The 25,443-nt window shown below is 38.4% G+C and overlaps 7 non-coding genes across 7 annotated transcripts; all 7 read right to left on the bottom strand.

Annotated features, from left to right (window-relative positions):
- Window positions 1-253: 253 nt before the first annotated feature.
- Window positions 254-327, bottom strand: TRNAI-AAU (transfer RNA isoleucine (anticodon AAU)). The gene has a single exon. It is a non-coding gene; the product is annotated as a tRNA-Ile (tRNA).
- Window positions 328-2,662: 2,335 nt separating this feature from the next.
- On the bottom strand, window positions 2,663-2,736 carry TRNAI-AAU (transfer RNA isoleucine (anticodon AAU)). Its single transcript has one exon. It is a non-coding gene; the product is annotated as a tRNA-Ile (tRNA).
- Window positions 2,737-10,578: 7,842 nt separating this feature from the next.
- On the bottom strand, window positions 10,579-10,652 carry TRNAI-AAU (transfer RNA isoleucine (anticodon AAU)). The gene has a single exon. It is a non-coding gene; the product is annotated as a tRNA-Ile (tRNA).
- Window positions 10,653-16,197: 5,545 nt separating this feature from the next.
- TRNAI-AAU (transfer RNA isoleucine (anticodon AAU)) lies at window positions 16,198-16,271 on the bottom strand. The gene has a single exon. It is a non-coding gene; the product is annotated as a tRNA-Ile (tRNA).
- A 1,374-nt stretch (window positions 16,272-17,645) lies between these two features.
- TRNAI-AAU (transfer RNA isoleucine (anticodon AAU)) lies at window positions 17,646-17,719 on the bottom strand. The gene has a single exon. It is a non-coding gene; the product is annotated as a tRNA-Ile (tRNA).
- Window positions 17,720-21,659: 3,940 nt separating this feature from the next.
- TRNAI-AAU (transfer RNA isoleucine (anticodon AAU)) lies at window positions 21,660-21,733 on the bottom strand. The gene has a single exon. It is a non-coding gene; the product is annotated as a tRNA-Ile (tRNA).
- A 1,374-nt stretch (window positions 21,734-23,107) lies between these two features.
- TRNAI-AAU (transfer RNA isoleucine (anticodon AAU)) lies at window positions 23,108-23,181 on the bottom strand. Its single transcript has one exon. It is a non-coding gene; the product is annotated as a tRNA-Ile (tRNA).
- Window positions 23,182-25,443: the final 2,262 nt, after the last annotated feature.

A 25,443-nucleotide genomic window follows, 5' to 3' on the forward strand; every position in this document is an offset into this window, starting at 1 on the left:
CGAATTCCAGTTGCCCAAAACTTCTTAAAAAACGCTTAGAAACTGAAATCTCTGGCCATACAATAGATTATATTTCTATTTTGCTTCAATTAGTTACTCTGTCATACTTTCAGGTTAACGACGATGTAACATGGCCACTCTCTTACTCTAACCAGGTTATTTCAAGTTTGTAAATTAATTTTACACATTGGATGGATAAAACCTACGGATCTTTTTCCAAAAGTCACTGGATGTGAACAGAAAGCCAAAGGAATGGCCAGCACGGGGGTCGAACCCGCAACCTTGGCGTTATTAGCACCACGCTCTAGCCGATTGAGCTAACCAGCCACTTTTGCCCCATATCTACTCTCTTTTAATGATCTTGCTCTAATTTTGAGCCAGCTACTGACCTCGCAAAGCTTGATCTGTCCACAGTGAAAGGTAAAATACGTTGAAAGTTGACTAATTCTTAGAGAGCCCATCAAAAGCATAGGAACCAATCTTAAATGAGAATTGACAAGCTTTTTTTATATTTTGAGCAATATGTTGCCACCAAGCACTCTAACTTGTCACGTGATGAGCCAGTAAATTACGCCATTGCTTGGATTAGTTTTTGCCTGCATTACAATTAGTGATAGACTTAGCTGTCAATATTTACAGTTATATCGAATTCCAGTTGCCCAAAACTTCTTAAAAAACGCTTAGAAACTGAAATCTCTGGCCATACAATAGATTAAATTTCTATTTTGCTTCAAGTTGCTTGGATTAGTTTTGCCTGCATTACAATTAGTGATAGACTTAGCTGTCAATATTTACAGTTTTATCGAATTCCAGTTGCCCAAAACTTCTTAAAAAACGCTTAGAAACTGAAATCTCTGGCCATAAAATAGATTATATTTCTATTTTGCTTCAAGTCGCTTGGATTAGTTTTGCCTGCATTACAATTAGTGATAGACTTAGTTGTCAATATTTACAGTTATATCGATTTCCAGTTGCCCAAAACTTCTTAAAAAACGCTTTGAAACTGAAATCTCTGGCCATACAATAGATTATATTTCTATTTTGCTTCAATTCGTTACTCTGTCATACTTTAAGGTTAACGACGATGTAACATGGCCACTCTCTTACTCTAACCAAGTTATTTCAAGTTTGTTAATTAATTTTACACATTGGATGGATTAAACCTACGGATCTTTTTCCAAAAGTCACTGGATGTGAACAGAAAGCCAAAGGAATGGCCAGCACGGGGGTCGAATCAGCAACCTTGGCGTTATTAGCACCACGCTCTATCCGATTGAGCTAACCGGCCACTTTTGCCCCATATCTACTCTTTTTTAATGATCTTGCTCTAATTTTGAGCCAGCTACTGACCTCTCAAAGCTTGATCTGTCCACAGTGAAAGGTAAAATACGTTGAAAGTTGACTAATTCTTAGAGAGCCCATCAAAAGCATAGGAACCAATCTTAAATGAGAATTGACAAGCTTTTTTTATATTATGAGCAATATGTTGCCACCAACCACTCTAGTTTGTCACGTGATGAGCCAGTAAATTACGCCATTGCTTGGATTAGTTTTTGCCTGCATTACAATTAGTGATAGACTTAGCTGTCAATATTTACAGTTATATCGAATTCCAGTTGCCCAAAACTTCTTAAAAAACGCTTAGAAACTGAAATCTCTGGCCATACAATAGATTATATTTCTATTTTACTTCAATTCGTTACTCTGTCATACTTTAAGGTTAACGACGATGTAACATGGCCACTCTCTTACTCTAACCAAGTTATTTCAAGTTTGTAAATTAATTTTACACATTGGATGGATAAAACCTACGGATCTTTTTCCAAAAGTCACTGGATGTGAACAGAAAGCCAAAGGAATGATTAGCACGGGGGTCGAACACGCAACCTTGGCGTTATTAGCACCACGCTCTAACCAATTGAGCTAACCGGCCACTTTTGCCCCATATCTACTCTCTTTTAATGAACTTGCTGTAATTTTGAGCCAGCTCCTGACCTCTCAAAGCTTGATCTGTCCACAGTGAAAGGTAAAATACGTTGAAAGTTGACTAATTCTTAGAGAGCCCATCAAAAGCATAGGAACCAATCCTAAATGAGAATTGACAAGCTTTTTTTATATTATGAGCAATATGTTGCCACCAACCACTCTAACTTGTCACGTGATGAGCCAGTAAATTACGCCATTGCTTGGATTAGTTTTTGCCTCCATTACAATTAGTTATAGACTTATCTGTCAATATTTACAGTTATATCGAATTCCAGTTGCCCAAAACTTCTTAAAAAACGCTTAGAAACTGAAATCTCTGGCCATAAAATAGATTATATTTCTATTTTGCTTCAAGTCGCTTGGATTAGTTTTGCCTGCATTACGATTAGTGATAGACTTAGCTGTCAATATTTACAGTTATATCGAATTCCAGTTGCCCAAAACTTCTTAAAAAACGCTTAGAAACTGAAATCTCTGGCCATACAATAGATTATATTTCTATTTTGCTTCAATTCGTTACTCTGTCATACTTTAAGGTTAACGACGATGTAACATGGCCACTCTCTTACTCTAACCAAGTTATTTCAAGTTTGTAAATTAATTTTACACATTGGATGGATAAAACCTACGGATCTTTTTCCAAAAGTCACTGGATGTGAACAGAAAGCCAAAGGAATGGCCAGCACGGGGGTCGAACCCGCAACCTTGGCGTTATTAGCACCACGCTCTAACCGATTGAGCTAACCGGCCACTTTTGCCCCATATCTACTCTTTTTTAATGATCTTGCTCTAATTTTGAGCCAGCTACTGACCTCTCAAAGCTTGATCTGTCCACAGTGAAAGGTAAAATACGTTGAAAGTTGACTAATTCTTAGAGAGCCCATCAAAAGCATAGGAACCAATCTTAAACGAGAATTGACAAGCTTTTTTTATATTATGAGCAATATGTTGCCACCAACCACTCTAACTTGTCACGTGATGAGCCAGTAAATTACGCCATTGCTTGGATTAGTTTTTGCCTGCATTACAATTAGTGATAGACTTAGCTGTCAATATTTACAGTTATATCGAATTCCAGTTGCCCAAAACTTCTTAAAAAACGCTTAGAAACTGAAATCTCTGGCCATACAATAGATTATATTTCTATTTTACTTCAATTCGTTACTCTGTCATACTTTAAGGTTAACGACGATGTAACATGGCCACTCTCTTACTCTAACCAAGTTATTTCAAGTTTGTAAATTAATTTTACACATTGGATGGATAAAACCTACGGATCTTTTTCCAAAAGTCACTGGATGTGAACAGAAAGCCAAAGGAATGATTAGCACGGGGGTCGAACATGCAACCTTGGCGTTATTAGCACCACGCTCTAACCAATTGAGCTAACCGGCCACTTTTGCCCCATATCTACTCTCTTTTAATGAACTTGCTGTAATTTTGAGCCAGCTCCTGACCTCTCAAAGCTTGATCTGTCCACAGTGAAAGGTAAAATACGTTGAGGGTATGTGCGCACGTTGCTTTTTACCTGCTTTTTACCTGCTTTTTTGCTGCTTTTTCTTCTGCGCTGTTTAATGCCAAAATGGATGTGTTCTTCTATTCAAGCAAAGTCTATGGGAATTTGGGTTTCTTGTTCACACTATGTTGTTCAAAATGCTGCCTTTTTGTGGCAGAACTTTGGTCAGAAACTCAGCTTTGCAGTGCAAAACCCAAATGGCAAAAACAATTGACATGTTGCTTCTTTGAAAAGCTGAGTTTTTGACCAAAGTTCTGCCACAAAAAGGCAGCATTTTGAACAACATAGTGTGAACAAGAAACCCAAATTCCCATAGACTTTGCTTGAATAGAAGAACACATCCATTTTGGCATTAAACAGCGCAGAAGAAAAAGCAGCAAAAAAGCAGGTAAAAAGCAGGTAAAAAGCAACGTGCGCACATACCCTGAAAGTTGACTAATTCTTAGAGAGCCCATCAAAAGCATAGGAACCAATCCTAAATGAGAATTGACAAGCTTTTTTTATATTATGAGCAATATGTTGCCACCAACCACTCTAACTTGTCACGTGATGAGCCAGTAAATTACGCCATTGCTTGGATTAGTTTTTGCCTGCATTACAATTAGTTATAGACTTATCTGTCAATATTTACAGTTATATCGAATTCCAGTTGCCCAAAACTTTTTAAAAAACGCTTAGAAACTGAAATCTCTGGCCATACAATAGATTATATTTCTATTTTACTGCAAGTCGCTTGGATTAGTTTTGCCTGCATTACAATTAGTGATAGACTTAGCTGTCAATATTTACAGTTATATCGAATTCCAGTTGCCCAAAACTTCTTAAAAAACGCTTAGAAACTGAAATCTCTGGCCATACAATAGATTATATTTCAATTTTGCTTCAATTCGTTACTCTGTCATACTTTAAGGTTAACGACGATGCAACATGGCCACTCTCTTACTCTAACCAAGGTATTTCAAGTTTGTAAATTAATTTTACACATTGGATGGATAAAACCTACGGATCGTTTTCCAAAACTCACTGGATGTGAACAGAATGCCAAAGAAATGGCCAGCACTGGGGTCGAACCCGCAACCTTGGCGTTATTAGCACCACGCTCTAACCGATTGAGCTAACCGGCCACTTTTACCCCATATCTACTCTCTTTTAATGAACTTGCTCTAATTTTGAGCCAGCTACTGACCTCTCAAAGCTTTATCTGTCCACAGTGAAAGGTAAAATACGTTGAAAGTTGACTAATTCTTTGAGAGCCCATCAAAAGCATAGGAACCAATCTTAAATGAGAATTGACAAGCTTTTTTTATATTGCAATATGTTGCCACCAACCACTCTAACTTGTCACGTGATGAGCCAGTAAATTACGCCATTGCTTGGATTAGTTTTTGCCTGCATTTCAATTAGTGATAGACTTAGCTGTCAATATTTACAGTAATATCGAATTCCAGTTGCCCAAAACTTCTTAGAAAACGCTTAGAAACTGAAATCTCTGGCCATACAATAGATTATATTTCTATTTTGCTTCAAGTTGCTTGGATTAGTTTTGCCTGCATTACAATTAGTGATAGACTTAGCTGTCAATATTTACAGTTATATCGAATTCCAGTTGCCCAAAACTTCTTAAAAAACGCTTAGAAACTGAAATCTCTGGCAATAAAATAGATTATATTTCTATTTTGCTTCAAGTCGCTTGGATTAGTTTTGCCTGCATTACAATTAGTGATAGACTTAGCTGTCAATATTTACAGTTATATCGAATTCCAGTTGCCCAAAACTTCTTAAAAAACGCTTAGAAACTGAAATCTCTGGCCATACAATAGATTATATTTCTATTTTGCTTCAATTCGTTACTCTGTCATACTTTAATTTTAACGACGATGTAACATGGCCACTCTCTTACTCTAACCAAGTTATTTCAAGTTTGTAAATTAATTTTACACATTGGATGGATAAAACCTACGGATCTTTTTCCAAAAGTCACTGGATGTGAACAGAAAGCCAAAGGAATGGCCAGCACGGGGGGTCGAACCCGCAACCTTGGCGTTATTAGCACCACACTCTAACTGATTGAGCTAACCGGCCACTTTTGCCCTATATCTACTCTCTTTTAATGAACTTGCTCTAATTATGAGCCAGCTACTGACCTCTCAAAGCTTGATCTTTCCACAGTGAAAGGTAAAATACGTTGAAAGTTGACTAATTCTTAGAGAGCCCATCAAAAGCATAGGAACCAATCTTAAATGAGAATTGACAAGCTTTTTTTATATTATGAGCAATATGTTGCCACCAACCACTCTAACTTGTCACGTGATGAGCCAGTAAATTAGGCCATTGCTTGGATTAGTTTTTGCCTGCATTACAATTAGTGATAGACTTAGCTGTCAATATTTACAGTTATATCGAATTCCAGTTGCCCAAAACTTCTTAAAAAACGCTTAGAAACTGAAATCTCTGGCCATACAATAGATTATATTTCTATTTTGCTTCAATTCGTTACTCTGTCATACTTTAAGGTTAACGACGATGTAACATGGCCACTCTCTTACTCTAACCAAGTTATTTCAAGTTTGTAAATTAATTTTACGCATTGGATGGATAAAACCTACGGATCTTTTTCCAAAAGTCACTGGATGTGAACAGAAAGCCAAAGGAATGGCCAGCACGGGGGTCGAACCCGCAACCTTGGCGTTATTAGCACCACACTCTAACTGATTGAGCTAACCGGCCACTTTTGCCCTATATCTACTCTCTTTTAATGAACTTGCTCTAATTATGAGCCAGCTACTGACCTCTCAAAGCTTGATCTTTCCACAGTGAAAGGTAAAATACGTTGAAAGTTGACTAATTCTTAGAGAGCCCATCAAAAGCATAGGAACCAATATTAAGGGTATGTGCGCACGTTGCTTTTTACCTGCTTTTTACCTGCTTTTTTGCTGCTTTTTCTTCTGCACTGTTTAATGCCAAAATGGATGTGTTCTTCTATTCAAGCAAAGTCTATGGGAATTTGGGTTTCTTGTTCACACTATGTTGTTCAAAATGCTGCCTTTTTGAGGCAGAACTTTGGTCAAAACTCATCTTTTCAAAGAAGCAACATGTCAATTGTTTTTGCCATTTGGGTTTTGCACAGCAAAGCTGAGTTTTTGACCAAAGTTCTGCCACAAAAAGTCAGCATTTTGAACAACATAGTGTGAACAAGAAACCCAAATTCCCATAGACTTTGCTTGAATAGAAGAACACATCCATTTTGGCATTAAACAGCGCAGAAGAAAAAGCAGCAAAAAAGCAGGTAAAAAGCAACGTGCGCACATACCCTTAATGAGAATTGACAAGCTTTTATTATATTATGAGTAGAGATGAGCGAACCGGTCGCGGTTCGGCTCGAGGTTGGCTCGCCGAACGGGGGTCCCGTTCGAGTTCGGTTCGTCGAACGTTCGACGAACCGAACTAGAACCAATAGGCTATAATGGTAGGCAATCACAAACACATAAAAATGCATTATAAATGTACACAAACAGTTAATAAACATTGCCATAACACTTAACGGTCCCCGCGATCCCTTCTGCACTCTGTCTCCTGCCGCTATTCCATCCGATGATCACTGAATCCTCCCGTGACCGGCACTGCCAGCAGAGATGCAGGACCTGTCGTGACGTCAAAATAGCCATGTGACCAGTCATGTGGCTATTATCTCATTGGCTACAGACTGGTCACATGACTATGACGCGTCATGTAGGACCTGCGAGTGCATCTCTCCGGTACACGGTGCACATATGTGTATCGCCGTGTACCGGCGAGATGCTCTAGCACACGGTCGACTCCCCGTTCCGTTAGGGACCGGCTGACACAGCCGGTCATTAACGGAGATCACCGTTGCCATAGCAACGCAGTTAGCGGTGACGTCACCGCTAACCGCAGCTCCGAGAGCACCGTTGCTATGGTAACGCGTCTGTCAGCGTTACCGCTGTTACCGCTGACAGCCAGCACTGATCACTCACGGAGTGAAGGCTGCACACTGCTTCCCAATTGTAGTGAGGATTGTACTGAGGATGAGGTTCCCCAGCCCCAAGTGATGGGCTGGTGAACCTCATACTCACTACAATCGTCACTACTACTACACTAGTGAGGATTGTAGTGAGGATGAGGTTCCCCAGCTCATCAAGTGATGGGCTGGTGAACCTCATCCTCACTACAATCCTCACTACTACTACACTAGAAAGAAAGAAGACAGAAGAGCAGTATCGTGGAGGGCTGACAGAGGGTAATAAAGATGGAGTCTCTAATGTGTCTGTGTATTTATTTCTATTAAAGTATTTTTTCTCTGTGTGGTGTCTTTTTTTTAACCCTTTATTGGAGATTCTTAATGGCCGGGTCAAACGTGCCTGACATTAAGAATCTCTGGCTTAATACTGGCTAGTAAAACAAAGCCTGTATTAACTCATGATTACCCAACAAGCCACCCGGCTCCAGGGCTGTTGGAAGAGTTGGATACAGCGCCAGATGATGGCGCTTCTATGAGAGCGCCATTTTCTGGGACGGCTGCGGACTGAAATTCGCAGCAGAGGCGCCCAGAAACCTTGGGCTAACCTGTGCTGCGGATTCCAATCCCCAGCTGCCTAGTTGTACCCGGCTGGACACAAAAATGGGGCGAAGCCCACGTCATTTGTTTTTTAATTATTTCATGAAATAAGTGAAATAATTAAAAAAAAATGGGCTTTCCTATATTTTTGGTTCCCAGCCGGGTACAAATAGGCAACTGGGGGTTGGAGGCAGCCCGTGGCTGCCTGCTGTACCTGGCTAGCATACAAAAATATGGCGAAGCCCACGTCATTTTTTTGGTGGGCAAAAAAATTCTGCATACAGTCCTGGATGGAGTATGCTGAGCCTTGTAGTTCTGCAGCTGCTGACTGCTCTTCTCCATACAGACAGACAGCAGCTGCAGAACTACAAGGCTCAGCATACTCCATCCAGGACTGTATGCAGAAGTTTTTTGCCCCCTGAAAAAATTATGTGGGCTTCGCCATATTTTTGTATGCTAGCCAGGTACAGCAGGCAGGTACGGCTGCCCCCAATCCCCAGTTGCCTATTTGTACCCGGCAGGGAACCAAAAATAAAGGGAAGCCCTTTTTTTATTATTTCATGAATTTCATGAAATAATTAGAAAACAAATGACGTAGGCTTCGCCCCATTTTTGTGTCCAGCCAGGTACAACTAGGCAGCTGGGGATTGGAATCCGCAGCACAGGTTGGCCTGAGCTTTCAGGGCCACACTGCTGCGAATTGCAGTCTGCAGCCGCCTCAGAAAATGGCACTTTCATAGAAGCGCCATCTTCTGGCGCTGTATCCAACTCTTCCAGCACCTGCCTGCTGTACCTGGCTAGCAAACAAAAATATGGCGAAGCTCACGTCCTTTTTTTGTAGTTTTTTGGCAAAAAAAATAAAAAATGTTTCCCTGGATTTTCCATTGCCAGTGAAGGTAACACCAAGCAGTGGGGGTTAGCAGCCAGTAGCTGCTTGGATTACCCTTAGCTAGCAATACAAAAAATGCAGCGGGAGCCCATATATATTTTTTGTAATTATTTATTTAAATAACTAAAAATAAAATGGGCTTCCTTGTATTTTGATTGCTGGACATCACAGTGCTGTAAAAATAAATCTTTAAAAAAATGACGTAGCGCTCCGCGGTATTTTTGATTCTCAGCAGATAAAGCAGACAGCTATGGGTTGCCACCCCCATCTGCCTGCCGTTACCTTGGTTGGCAATCAAAATACAGGGAAGCCCATTAATTTTTTCTATTTAAAAAATAGTTAAAAAAAAAAATGACGTTGGGTCCGCCCATTTTTGATAGCCAGCTAGGGTAAAGCAGACGGCTGTAGCCTGAAAACCACAGCTGGCAGCTTTACCGTGGTTGGGGATCCAATGTGGAGGTCCCCTCAGGCTCTTTTTTATAATTATTTTATAAATATTAATAATTACACAATAAAAGTAGGGTCCCCCCCAAATTGGATCACCAGCCAAGGTAAAGCGGACAGCTGTGGTCTGGTATTCTCAGGGTGGGAAGGTCCATAGTTATTGGGCCTTCACAGCCTAAAAATAGCAGGCCGCAGGCACCCCAGACGTGGCGCATCCACTAGATGCGCCAATCCTGGCGCTTCACCCCAGCTCATCCCGTGCCCTGGTGCAGTGGCAAACGGGGTAATAAATCGGGTTGATACTAGCTGTAAAGTCACCTGAGATAAAGCCCAGTAGTTTGTAATGTCATGGCGTCTATTAGATACCCAACATCATAAACTGTCAGTACTAACAAAAAAAAAAAATCGACAAAAGAAATTTATTTGAAAAAACAGTCCCCAAAACATTTCCTCTTTCACCAATTTATTGTAAGAAAAAAAATAAAGGGGTCCCACGATGACTCTGGACCGTCTAGAATATGGGGGGGAGACGCTCAGGGAACGTATCCCCCATTTTCTAGGAGTGCGGACCCTTCATGTGAGGAGTGTGGGTGCAACGAATCCGCACTCACTCTCCCCGGGTCCACAGCAGCAGAGTCCATGTCGTAATGGTTGCTACCAAAGCTGCAATGCCCTGCTCATGAGGTAAGGGCATGCCTAATCAGGAGAACTACTGTAGAGGAAGCTCTGCTCACTGGTATATAGGTGCTCAGAGGTAATAATAGATAAAATTAGTGAGTAATCTCGGCACTCTAAATCTCCCAGACTAAGTCCATACAATAGGTTATATTTCTATTTTGCTTCAAGTTGCTTGGATTAGTTTTGCCTGCATTACAATTAGTGATAGACTTAGCTGTCAATATTTACAGTTATATCGAATTCCAGTTGCCCAAAACTTCTTAAAAAACACTTAGAAACTGAAATCTCTGGCCATACAATAGATTATATTTCTATTTTGCTTCAATTCGTTACTCTGTCATACTTTAAGGTTAACGACGATGTAACATGGCCACTCTCTTACTCTAACCAAGTTATTTCAGGTTTGTAAATTAATTTTACACATTGGATAGATAAAACCTACGGATCTTTTTCCAAAAGTCACTGGATATGAACAGAAAGCCAAAGGAATGGCCAGCACGGGGGTCGAACCCGCAACCTTGGCGTTATTAGCACCACGCTCTAACCGATTGAGCTAACCGGCCACTGTTGCACCATATCTACTCTCTTTTAATGAACTTGCTCTAATTTTGAGCCAGCTACTGACCTCTCAAAGCTTGATCTGTCCACAGTGAAAGGTAAAATACGTTGAAAGTTGACTAATTCTTAGAGAGCCCATCAAAAGCATAGGAACCAATCTTAAATGAGAATTGACAAGCTTTTTTTATATTATGAGCAATATGTTGCCACCAACCACTCTAACTTGTCACGTGATGAGCCAGTAAATTACGCCATTGCTTGGATTAGTTTTTGCCTGCATTACAATTAGTGATAGACTTAGCTGTCAATATTTACAGTTATATTGAATTCCAGTTGCCCAAAACTTCTTAAAAAACGCTTAGAAACTGAAATCTCTGGCCATACAATAGGTTATATTTCTATTTTGCTTCAAGTTGCTTGGATTAGCTTTGCCTGCATTACAATTAGTGATAGACTTAGCTGTCAATATTTACAGTTATATCGAATTCCAGTTGCCCAAAACTTCTTAAAAAACGCTTAGAAACTGAAATATCTGGCCATACAATAGGTTATATTTCTATTTTGCTTCAAGTTGCTTGGATTAGTTTTGCCTGCATTACAATTAGTGATAGACTTAGCTGTCAATATTTACAGTTATATTGAATTCCAGTTGCCCAAAACTTCTTAAAAAACACTTAGAAACTGAAATCTCTGGCCATACAATAGATTATATTTCTATTTTGCTTCAATTCGTTACTCTGTCAAACTTTAAGGTTAACGACGATGTAACATGGCCACTCTCTTACTCTAACCAAGTTATTTTAAGTTTGTAAATTAATTTTACACATTGGATGGATAAAACCTACAGATCTTTTTCCAAAAGTCACTGGATGTGAACAGAAGCCAAAGGAATGGCCAGCACTGGAGTCGAACCCGCAACCTTGGCTTTATTAGCACCACGCTCTAACCGATTGAGCTAACCGGACACTTATGCCCCATATCTACTCTCTTTTAATGAACTTGCTCTAATTTTGAGCCAGCTACTGACCTCTCAAAGCTTGATCTGTCCACAGTGAAAGGTAAAATACGTTGAAAGTTGACTAATTCTTAGAGAGCCCATCAAAAGCATAGGAACCAATCTTAAATAAGAATTGACAAGCTTTTTTTATATTATGAGCAATATGTTGCCACCAACCACTCTAACTTGTCACGTGATGAGCCAGTAAATTACGCCATTGCTTGGATTAGTTTTTGCCTGCATTACAATTAGTGATAGACTTAGCTGTCAATATTTACAGTTATATCGAATTCCAGTTGCCCAAAACTTCTTAAAAAACGCTTAGAAACTGAAATCTCTGGCCATACAATAGATTATATTTCTATTTTGCTTCAAGTTGCTTGGATTAGTTTTGCCTGCATTACAATTAGTGATAGACTTAGCTGTCAATATTTACAGTTATATCGAATTCCAGTTGCCCAAAACTTCTTAAAAAACGCTTAGAAACTGAAATCTCTGGCCATACAATAGATTATATTTCTATTTTGCTTCAATTCGTTACTCTGTCATACTTTAAGGTTAACGACGATGTAACATGGCCACTCTCTTACTCTAACCAAGTTATTTCAAGTTTGTAAATCAATTTTACACATTGGATGGATAAAACCTACGGATCTTTTTCCAAAAGTCACTGGATGTGAACAGAAAGCCAAAGGAATGGCTAGCACAGGGGTCGAACCCGCAACCTTGGCGTTATTAGCACCACGCTCTAACCCATTAAGCTAACCGGCCACTTTTGCCCCATATCTACTCTCTTTTAATGAACTTGCTCTAATTTTGAGCCAGCTACTGACCTCTCAAAGCTTGATCTGTCCACAGTGAAAGGTAAAATACGTTGAAAGTTGACTAATTCTTAGAGAGCCCATCAAAAGCATAGGAACAAATCTTAAATAAGAATTGACAAGCTTTTTTTATATTATGAGCAATATGTTGCCACCAACCACTCTAACTTGTCACGTGATGAGCCAGTAAATTACGCCATTGCTTGGATTAGTTTTTGCCTGCATTACAATTAGTGATAGACTTAGCTGTCAATATTTACAGTTATATTGAATTCCAGTTGCCCAAAACTTCTTAAAAAACGCTTAGAAACTGAAATCTCTGGCCATACAATAGGTTATATTTCTATTTTGCTTCAAGTTGCTTGGATTAGCTTTGCCTGCATTACAATTAGTGATAGACTTAGCTGTCAATATTTACAGTTATATCGAATTCCAGTTGCCCAAAACTTCTTAAAAAACGCTTAGAAACTGAAATATCTGGCCATACAATAGGTTATATTTCTATTTTGCTTCAAGTTGCTTGGATTAGTTTTGCCTGCATTACAATTAGTGATAGACTTAGCTGTCAATATTTACAGTTATATTGAATTCCAGTTGCCCAAAACTTCTTAAAAAACACTTAGAAACTGAAATCTCTGGCCATACAATAGATTATATTTCTATTTTGCTTCAATTCGTTACTCTGTCAAACTTTAAGGTTAACGACGATGTAACATGGCCACTCTCTTACTCTAACCAAGTTATTTTAAGTTTGTAAATTAATTTTACACATTGGATGGATAAAACCTACAGATCTTTTTCCAAAAGTCACTGGATGTGAACAGAAGCCAAAGGAATGGCCAGCACTGGAGTCGAACCCGCAACCTTGGCTTTATTAGCACCACGCTCTAACCGATTGAGCTAACCGGACACTTATGCCCCATATCTACTCTCTTTTAATGAACTTGCTCTAATTTTGAGCCAGCTACTGACCTCTCAAAGCTTGATCTGTCCACAGTGAAAGGTAAAATACGTTGAAAGTTGACTAATTCTTAGAGAGCCCATCAAAAGCATAGGAACCAATCTTAAATAAGAATTGACAAGCTTTTTTTATATTATGAGCAATATGTTGCCACCAACCACTCTAACTTGTCACATGATGAGCCAGTAAATTACGCCATTGCTTGGATTAGTTTTTGCCTGCATTACAATTAGTGATAGACTTAGCTGTCAATATTTACAGTTATATCGAATTCCAGTTGCCCAAAACTTCTTAAAAAACGCTTAGAAACTGAAATCTCTGGCCATACAATAGATTATATTTCTATTTTGCTTCAAGTTGCTTGGATTAGTTTTGCCTGCATTACAATTAGTGATAGACTTAGCTGTCAATATTTACAGTTATATCGAATTCCAGTTGCCCAAAACTTCTTAAAACACGCTTAGAAACTGAAATCTCTGGCCATACAATAGATTATATTTCTATTTTGCTTCAATTCGTTACTCTGTCATACTTTAAGGTTAACGACGATGTAACATGGCCACTCTCTTACTCTAACCAAGTTATTTCAAGTTTGTAAATCAATTTTACACATTGGATGGATAAAACCTACGGATCTTTTTCCAAAAGTCACTGGATGTGAACAGAAAGCCAAAGGAATGGCTAGCACGGGGGTCGAACCCGCAACCTTGGCGTTATTAGCACCACGCTCTAACCCATTAAGCTAACCGGCCACTTTTGCCCCATATCTACTCTCTTTTAATGAACTTGCTCTAATTTTGAGCCAGCTACTGACCTCTCAAAGCTTGATCTGTCCACAGTGAAAGGTAAAATACGTTGAAAGTTGACTAATTCTTAGAGAGCCCATCAAAAGCATAGGAACAAATCTTAAATAAGAATTGACAAGCTTTTTTTATATTATGAGCAATATGTTGCCACCAACCACTCTAACTTGTCACGTGATGAGCCAGTAAATTACGCCATTGCTTGGATTAGTTTTTGCCTGCATTACAATTAGTGATAGACTTAGCTGTCAATATTTACAGTTATATCGAATTCCAGTTGCCCAAAACTTCTTAAAAAACGCTTAGAAACTGAAATCTCTGGCCATACAATAGATTATATTTCTATTTTGCTTCAAGTTGCTTGGATTAGTTTTTCCTGCATTACAATTAGTGATAGACTTAGCTGTCAATATTAACAGTTATATCGAATTCCAGTTGCCCAAAACTTCTTAAAAAACGCTTAGAAACTGAAATCTCTGGCCATACAATAGATTATATTTCTATTTTGCTTCAATTCGTTACTCTGTCATACTTTAAGGTTAACGACGATGTAACATGGCCACTCTCTTACGCTAACCAAGTTATTTCAAGTTTGTAAATTAATTTTACACATTGTATGGATAAAACCTACGGATCTTTTTCCAAAAGTCACTGGATGTGAACAGAAAGCCAAAGGAATGGCTAGCACGGGGGTCGAACCCGCAACCTTGGCGTTATTAGCACCACGCTCTAACCGATTAAGCTAACCGGCGACTTTTGCCCCATATCTACTCTCTTTTAATGAACTTGCTCTAATTTTGAGCCAGCTACTGACCTCTCAAAGCTTGACCTGTCCACAGTGAAAGGTAAAATACGTTGAAAGTTGACTAATTCTTAGAGAGCCCATCAAAAGCATAGGAACCAATCTTAAATGAGAATAGACAAGCTTTTTTTATATTATGAGCAATATGTTGCCACCAACCACTCTAACTTGACACGTTATGAGCCAGTAAATTACGCCATTGCTTGGATTAGTTTTTGCCTGCATTACAATTAGTGATAGACTTAGCTGTCAATATTTACAGTTATATCGAATTCCAGTTGCCCAAAACTTCTTAAAAAACGCTTAGAAACTGAAATCTCTGGCCATACAATAGATTATATTTCTATTTTGCTTCAATTCGTTACTCTGTCATACTTTAAGGTTAACGACGATGTAACATGGCCACTCTCTTACTCTAACCAAGTTATTTCAGGTTTGTAAATTAATTTTACACATTGGATGGATAAAACCTACGGATCTTTTTCCAAAAGTCACTGGATGTGAACAGAAAGCCAAAGGAATGGCCAGCACGGGGGTCGAACACGCAACCTTGGCGTTATTAGCACCACGCTCTAACTGATTGAGCTAACCGGCTACTTTTGCCCCATATCTACTCTCTTTTAATGAACTTGCTCTAATTTTGAGCCAGCTACTGACCTCTCAAAGCTTGATCTGTCCACAGTGAAAGGTAAAATACGTTGAAAGTTGACTAATTCTTAGGGAGCCCATCAAAAGCATAGGAACCAATCTTAAATGAGAATTGACAAGCTTTTTTTATATTATGAGCAATATGTTGCCACCAACCACTCTGACTTGTCACGTGATGAGCCAGTAAATGACGCCATTGCTTGGATTAGTTTTTGCCTGCATTACAATTAGTGATAGACTTAGCTGTCAATATTTACAGTTATATCGAATTCCAGTTGCCCAAAACTTCTTAAAAAACGCTTAGAAACTGAAATCTCTGGCCATACAATAGATTATATTTCAATTTTGCTTCAATTCGTTACTCTGTCATACTTTAAGGTTAACGACGATGTAACATGGCCACTCTCTTACTCTAACCAAGTTATTTCAAGTTTGTAAATTAATTTTACACATTGGATGGATAAAACCTACGGATCTTTTTCCAAAAGTCACTGGATGTATACAGAAAGCCAAAGGAATGGCCAGCACGGGGGTCGAACCCGCAACCTTGGCGTTATTAGCACCACGCTCTAACCGATTGAGCTAACCGGCCACTTTTGCCCCATATCTACTCTCTTTTAATGAACTTGCTCTAATTTTGAGCCAGCTACTGACCTCTCAAAGCTTGATCTGTCCACAGTGAAAGGTAAAATACGTTGAAAGTTGACTTATTCTTAGAGAGCCCATCAAAAGCATAGGAACCAATCTTAAATGAGAATTGACAAGCTTTTTTGATATTATGAGCAATATGTTGCCACCAACCACACTAACTTGTCACGTGATGAGCCAGTAAATTACGCCATTGCTTGGATTAGTTTTTGCCTGCATTACAATTAGTGATAGACTTAGCTGTCAATATTTACAGTTATATCGAATTCCAGTTGCCCAAAACTTCTTAAAAAACGCTTAGAAACTGAAATCTCTGGCCATACAATAGGTTACATTTCTATTTTGCTTCAAGTTGCTTGGATTAGTTTTGCCTGCATTACAATTAGTGATAGACTTAGCTGTCAATATTTACAGTTATATCGAATTCCAGTTGCCCAAAACTTCTTAAAAAACACTTAGAAACTGAAATCTCTGGCCATACAATAGATTATATTTCTATTTTGCTTCAATTCGTTACTCTGTCATACTTTAAGGTTAACAACGATGTAACATGGCCACTCTCTTACTCTAACCAAGTTATTTCAGGTTTGTAAATTAATTTAACACATTGGATAGATAAAACCTACGGATCTTTTTCCAAAAGTCACTGGATGTGGACAGAAAGCCAAAGGAATGGCCAGCATGGGGGTCGAACCCGCAACCTTGGCGTTATTAGCACCACACTCTAACTGATGGAGCTAACCGGCCACTTTTACCCCATATCTACTCTCTTTTAATGAACTTGCTCTAATTTTGAGCCAGCTACTGACCTCTCAAAGCATCATCTGTCCACAGTGAAAGGTAAAATACGTTGAAAGTTGACTAATTCTTAGAGAGCCCATCAAAAGCATAGGAACCAATCTTAAATGAGAATTGACAAGCTTTTTTTATATTATGAGCAATATGTTGCCACCAACCACTCTAACTTGTCACGTGATGATCCAGTAAATTACGCCATTGCTTGGATTAGTTTTTGACTGCATTACAATTAGTGATAGACTTAACTGTCAATACTTACAGTTATATCGAATTCCAGTTGCCCAAAACTTCTTAAAAAACGCTTAGAAACTGAATGCTCTGGCCATACAATAGATTATATTTCTATTTTGCTTCAATTCGTTACTCTGTCATACTTTAAGGTTAACGACGATGTAACATAGCCACTCTCTTACTCTAACCAAGTTATTTCAAGTTTGTAATATAATTTTACACATTGGATGCATAAAACCTACGGATCTTTTTACAAAAGTCACTGGATGTGAACAGAAAGCTAAAGGAATGGCCAGCACGGGGGTCGAACCCGCAACCTTGGCATTATTAGCACCACGCTCTAACCGATTGAGCTAACCGGCCACTTTTGCCCCATATCTACTCTCTTTTAATGAACTTGCTCTAATTTTGAGCCAGCTACTGACCTCTCAAAGCTTGATCTGTCCACCGTGAAAGGTAAAATACGTTGAAAGTTGACTAATTCTTAGAGAGCCCATCAAAAGCATAGGAACCAATCTTAAATGAGAATTGACAAGCTTTTTTTATATTATGAGCAATATGTTGCCACCAACCACACTAACTTGTCACGTGATGAGCCAGTAAATTACGCCATTGCTTGGATTAGTTTTTGCCTGCATTACAATTAGTGATAGACTTAGCTGTCAATATTTACAGTTATATCGAATTCCAGTTGCCCAAAACTTCTTAAAAAACGCTTAGAAACTGAAATCTCTGGCCATACAATAGGTTATATTTCTATTTTGCTTCAAGTTGCTTGGATTAGTTTTGCCTGCATTACAATTAGTGATAGACTTAGCTGTCAATATTTACAGTTATATCGAATTCCAGTTGCCCAAAACTTCTTAAAAAACACTTAGAAACTGAAATCTCTGGCCATACAATAGATTATATTTCTATTTTGCTTCAATTCGTTACTCTGTCATACTTTAAGGTTAACAACGATGTAACATGGCCACTCTCTTACTCTAACCAAGTTATTTCAGGTTTGTAAATTAATTTTACACATTGGATAGATAAAACCTACGGATCTTTTTCCAAAAGTCACTGGATGTGAACAGAAAGCCAAAGGAATGGCCAGCATGGGGGTCGAACCCGCAACCTTGGCGTTATTAGCACCTCGCTCTAACTGATGGAGCTAACCGGCCACTTTTACCCCATATCTACTCTCTTTTAATGAACTTGCTCTAATTTTGAGCCAGCTACTGACCTCTCAAAGCTTTATCTGTCAACAGTGAAAGGTAAAATACGTTGAAAGTTGACTAATTCTTAGAGAGCCCATCAAAAGCATAGGAACCAATCTTAAATGAGAATTGACAAGCTTTTATTATATTATGAGCAATATGTTGCCACCAACCACTCTAACTTGTCACGTGATGAGCCAGTAAATTACGCCATTGCTTGGATTAGTTTTTGCCTGCATTACAATTAGTGATAGACTTAGCTGTCAATATTTACAGTTATATTGAATTCCAGTTGCCCAAAACTTCTTAAAAAACGCTTAGAAACTGAAATCTCTGGCCATACAATAGGTTATATTTCTATTTTGCTTCAAGTTGCTTGGATTAGCTTTGCCTGCATTACAATTAGTGATAGACTTAGCTGTCAATATTTACAGTTATATCGAATTCCAGTTGCCCAAAACTTCTTAAAAAACGCTTAGAAACTGAAATATCTGGCCATACAATAGGTTATATTTCTATTTTGCTTCAAGTTGCTTGGATTAGTTTTGCCTGCATTACAATTAGTGATAGACTTAGCTGTCAATATTTACAGTTATATTGAATTCCAGTTGCCCAAAACTTCTTAAAAAACACTTAGAAACTGAAATCTCTGGCCATACAATAGATTATATTTCTATTTTGCTTCAATTCGTTACTCTGTCAAACTTTAAGGTTAACGACGATGTAACATGGCCACTCTCTTACTCTAACCAAGTTATTTTAAGTTTGTAAATTAATTTTACACATTGGATGGATAAAACCTACAGATCTTTTTCCAAAAGTCACTGGATGTGAACAGAAGCCAAAGGAATGGCCAGCACTGGAGTCGAACCCGCAACCTTGGCTTTATTAGCACCACGCTCTAACCGATTGAGCTAACCGGACACTTATGCCCCATATCTAATCTCTTTTAATAAACTTGCTCTAATTTTGAGCCAGCTACTGACCTCTCAAAGCTTGATCTGTCCACAGTGAAAGGTAAAATACGTTGAAAGTTGACTAATTCTTAGAGAGCCCATCAAAAGCATAGGAACCAATCTTAAATAAGAATTGACAAGCTTTTTTTATATTATGAGCAATATGTTGCCACCAACCACTCTAACTTGTCACGTGATGAGCCAGTAAATTACGCCATTGCTTGGATTAGTTTTTGCCTGCATTACAATTAGTGATAGACTTAGCTGTCAATATTTACAGTTATATCGAATTCCAGTTGCCCAAAACTTCTTAAAAAACGCTTAGAAACTGAAATCTCTGGCCATACAATAGATTATATTTCTATTTTGCTTCAAGTTGCTTGGATTAGTTTTGCCTGCATTACAATTAGTGATAGACTTAGCTGTCAATATTTACAGTTATATCGAATTCCAGTTGCCCAAAACTTCTTAAAAAACGCTTAGAAACTGAAATCTCTGGCCATACAATAGATTATATTTCTATTTTGCTTCAATTCGTTACTCTGTCATACTTTAAGGTTAACGACGATGTAACATGGCCACTCTCTTACTCTAACCAAGTTATTTCAAGTTTGTAAATCAATTTTACACATTGGATGGATAAAACCTACGGATCTTTTTCCAAAAGTCACTGGATGTGAACAGAAAGCCAAAGGAATGGCTAGCACGGGGGTCGAACCCGCAACCTTGGCGTTATTAGCACCACGCTCTAACCCATTAAGCTAACCGGCCACTTTTGCCCCATATCTACTCTCTTTTAATGAACTTGCTCTAATTTTGAGCCAGCTACTGACCTCTCAAAGCTTGATCTGTCCACAGTGAAAGGTAAAATACGTTGAAAGTTGACTAATTCTTAGAGAGCCCATCAAAAGCATAGGAACAAATCTTAAATAAGAATTGACAAGCTTTTTTTATATTATGAGCAATATGTTGCCACCAACCACTCTAACTTGTCACGTGATGAGCCAGTAAATTACGCCATTGCTTGGATTAGTTTTTGCCTGCATTACAATTAGTGATAGACTTAGCTGTCAATATTTACAGTTATATCGAATTCCAGTTGCCCAAAACTTCTTAAAAAACGCTTAGAAACTGAAATCTCTGGCCATACAATAGATTATATTTCTATTTTGCTTCAAGTTGCTTGGATTAGTTTTGCCTGCATTACAATTAGTGATAGACTTAGCTGTCAATATTTACAGTTATATCGAATTCCAGTTGCCCAAAACTTCTTAAAAAACACTTAGAAACTGAAATCTCTGGCCATACAATAGATTATATTTCTATTTTGCTTCAATTCGTTACTCTGTCATACTTTAAGGTTAACGACGATGTAACATGGCCACTCTCTTACTCTAACCAAGTTATTTCAGGTTTGTAAATTAATTTTACACATTGGATGGATAAAACCTACGGATCTTTTTCCAAAAGTCACTGGATGTGAACAGAAAGCCAAAGGAATGGCCAGCACGGGGGTCGAACACGCAACCTTGGCGTTATTAGCACCACGCTCTAACTGATTGAGCTAACCGGCTACTTTTGCCCCATATCTACTCTCTTTTAATGAACTTGCTCTAATTTTGAGCCAGCTACTGACCTCTCAAAGCTTGATCTGTCCACAGTGAAAGGTAAAATACGTTGAAAGTTGACTAATTCTTAGAGAGCCCATCAAAAGCATAGGAACCAATCTTAAATGAGAATTGACAAGCTTTTTTTATATTATGAGCAATATGTTGCCACCAACCACTCTGACTTGTCACGTGATGAGCCAGTAAATGACGCCATTGCTTGGATTAGTTTTTGCCTGCATTACAATTAGTGATAGACTTAGCTGTCAATATTTACAGTTATATCGAATTCCAGTTGCCCAAAACTTCTTAAAAAACGCTTAGAAACTGAAATCTCTGGCCATACAATAGATTATATTTCAATTTTGCTTCAATTCTTTACTCTGTCATACTTTAAGGTTAACGACGATGTAACATGGCCACTCTCTTACTCTAACCAAGTTATTTCAAGTTTGTAAATTAATTTTACACATTGGATGGATAAAACCTACGGATCTTTTTCCAAAAGTCACTGGATGTATACAGAAAGCCAAAGGAATGGCCAGCACGGGGGTCGAACCCGCAACCTTGGCGTTATTGGCACCACGCTCTAACCGATTGAGCTAACCGGCCACTTTTGCCCCATATCTACTCTCTTTTAATGAACTTGCTCTAATTTTGAGCCAGCTACTGACCTCTCAAAGCTTGATCTGTCCACAGTGAAAGGTAAAATACGTTGAAAGTTGACTTATTCTTAGAGAGCCCATCAAAAGCATAGGAACCAATCTTAAATGAGAATTGACAAGCTTTTTTGATATTATGAGCAATATGTTGCCACCAACCACACTAACTTGTCACGTGATGAGCCAGTAAATTACGCCATTGCTTGGATTAGTTTTTGCCTGCATTACAATTAGTGATAGACTTAGCTGTCAATATTTACAGTTATATCGAATTCCAGTTGCCCAAAACTTCTTAAAAAACGCTTAGAAACTGAAATCTCTGGCCATACAATAGGTTATATTTCTATTTTGCTTCAAGTTGCTTGGATTAGTTTTGCCTGCATTACAATTAGTGATAGACTTAGCTGTCAATATTTACAGTTATATCGAATTCCAGTTGCCCAAAACTTCTTAAAAAACACTTAGAAACTGAAATCTCTGGCCATACAATAGATTATATTTCTATTTTGCTTCAATTCGTTACTCTGTCATACTTTAAGGTTAACAACGATGTAACATGGCCACTCTCTTACTCTAACCAAGTTATTTCAGGTTTGTAAATTAATTTTACACATTGGATAGATAAAACCTACGGATCTTTTTCCAAAAGTCACTGGATGTGGACAGAAAGCCAAAGGAATGGCCAGCATGGGGGTCGAACCCGCAACCTTGGCGTTATTAGCACCACACTCTAACTGATGGAGCTAACCGGCCACTTTTACCCCATATCTACTCTCTTTTAATGAACTTGCTCTAATTTTGAGCCAGCTACTGACCTCTCAAAGCATCATCTGTCCACAGTGAAAGGTAAAATACGTTGAAAGTTGACTAATTCTTAGAGAGCCCATCAAAAGCATAGGAACCAATCTTAAATGAGAATTGACAAGCTTTTTTTATATTATGAGCAATATGTTGCCACCAACCACTCTAACTTGTCACGTGATGATCCAGTAAATTACGCCATTGCTTGGATTAGTTTTTGACTGCATTACAATTAGTGATAGACTTAACTGTCAATACTTACAGTTATATCGAATTCCAGTTGCCCAAAACTTCTTAAAAAACGCTTAGAAACTGAATGCTCTGGCCATACAATAGATTATATTTCTATTTTGCTTCAATTCGTTACTCTGTCATACTTTAAGGTTAACGACGATGTAACATAGCCACTCTCTTACTCTAACCAAGTTATTTCAAGTTTGTAATATAATTTTACACATTGGATGCATAAAACCTACGGATCTTTTTACAAAAGTCACTGGATGTGAACAGAAAGCTAAAGGAATGGCCAGCACGGGGGTCGAACCCGCAACCTTGGCATTATTAGCACCACGCTCTAACCGATTGAGCTAACCGGCCACTTTTGCCCCATATCTACTCTCTTTTAATGAACTTGCTCTAATTTTGAGCCAGCTACTGACCTCTCAAAGCTTGATCTGTCCACCGTGAAAGGTAAAATACGTTGAAAGTTGACTAATTCTTAGAGAGCCCATCAAAAGCATAGGAACCAATCTTAAATGAGAATTGACAAGCTTTTTTTATATTATGAGCAATATGTTGCCACCAACCACACTAACTTGTCACGTGATGAGCCAGTAAATTACGCCATTGCTTGGATTAGTTTTTGCCTGCATTACAATTAGTGATAGACTTAGCTGTCAATATTTACAGTTATATCGAATTCCAGTTGCCCAAAACTTCTTAAAAAACGCTTAGAAACTGAAATCTCTGGCCATACAATAGGTTATATTTCTATTTTGCTTCAAGTTGCTTGGATTAGTTTTGCCTGCATTACAATTAGTGATAGACTTAGCTGTCAATATTTACAGTTATATCGAATTCCAGTTGCCCAAAACTTCTTAAAAAACACTTAGAAACTGAAATCTCTGGCCATACAATAGATTATATTTCTATTTTGCTTCAATTCGTTACTCTGTCATACTTTAAGGTTAACAACGATGTAACATGGCCACTCTCTTACTCTAACCAAGTTATTTCAGGTTTGTAAATTAATTTTACACATTGGATAGATAAAACCTACGGATCTTTTTCCAAAAGTCACTGGATGTGAACAGAAAGCCAAAGGAATGGCCAGCATGGGGGTCGAACCCGCAACCTTGGCGTTATTAGCACCACGCTCTAACTGATGGAGCTAACCGGCCACTTTTACCCCATATCTACTCTCTTTTAATGAACTTGCTCTAATTTTGAGCCAGCTACTGACCTCTCAAAGCTTTATCTGTCAACAGTGAAAGGTAAAATACGTTGAAAGTTGACTAATTCTTAGAGAGCCCATCAAAAGCATAGGAACCAATCTTAAATGAGAATTGACAAGCTTTTATTATATTATGAGCAATATGTTGCCACCAACCACTCTAACTTGTCACGTGATGAGCCAGTAAATTACGCCATTGCTTGGATTAGTTTTTGACTGCATTACAATTAGTGATAGACTTAACTGTCAATACTTACAGTTATATCGAATTCCAGTTGCCCAAAACTTCTTAAAAAACGCTTAGAAACTGAATGCTCTGGCCATACAATAGATTATATTTCTATTTTGCTTCAATTCGTTACTCTGTCATACTTTAGTTTCATAGTTTCATAGTTTTTAAGGTTGAAGGGAGACTCTAAGTCCATCTAGTTCAACCCGTAGCCTAACATGTTGATCCAGAGGAAGGCAAAAAAACCCCAATGTGTCAAATAAGCTCCAATGGGGAAAAAAAATTCCTTCCTGACTCCACATACGGCAATCAGACTAGTTCCCTGGATCAACACCCTGTCATAAAATCCAATATACATAACTGGTAATATTATATTTTTCAATTAATGCGATCAGGCTCTGCTTAAATTTTACTTGTGAATCCCTCAATACAACATCATACGGCAGAGAGCTCCATAGTCTCACTGCTCGTACAGTAAAGAGTCCTCATCTGTGATTATGATTAAACATTCTTTCCTCAAGACGTAGCGGATGCCCCCGTGTTCCAGTCGCAGGCCTAGGTGTAAAGAGATCTTTGGAAAGGTCTCTGTACTGTCCCCTCATATATTTATACATTGTGATTAGATCCCCCTAAGCCTTTGTTTTTCCTAACTAACTAACCCCAAGTTTAATAACCTGTCTTGGTATTGCAGCCCACCCATTCCTCTAATAATCTTGGTCGCTCTTCTATCTACCTGTAAGATTATGCTATTTATAACCTTCTATACTTTTGCTAACAAGAAATGCATCCATTCCTCTCTTAAATTCATTCAGTGAGTTGGCCATCACCACTTCCTCAGGAAGAGAGTTCCAGAGCCTCACTGCTCTTACCGTGAAGAACCCTCTTCTATGCTGATGTAGGAATTTTCTTTCCTCCAATCGAAAAGAATGCCCCCTTGTTCTTGTCATAGTCCTTGGTACAAACAGATCATGGGAGAGATCTCTATATGGCCCTCTGATATATTTGTACATATTTATTAGGTCTCCCCTAAGTCTTCTCTTTTCTAGAGTAAATAGACCTAATTTTGATAACCTTTCCGTGTATTGTAATGCACCCATTCCATTTATTATTTTAGTAGCCCGCCTCTGAACCCTTTCAAGTTCAGTAATGTCTTTCTTCAGCACCGGCGCCCAAAATT

The sequence above is a fragment of the Anomaloglossus baeobatrachus genome, chromosome 4 (assembly GCF_048569485.1).
Source record: "Anomaloglossus baeobatrachus isolate aAnoBae1 chromosome 4, aAnoBae1.hap1, whole genome shotgun sequence".
Taxonomy (NCBI): Eukaryota; Metazoa; Chordata; class Amphibia; order Anura; family Aromobatidae; genus Anomaloglossus; species Anomaloglossus baeobatrachus.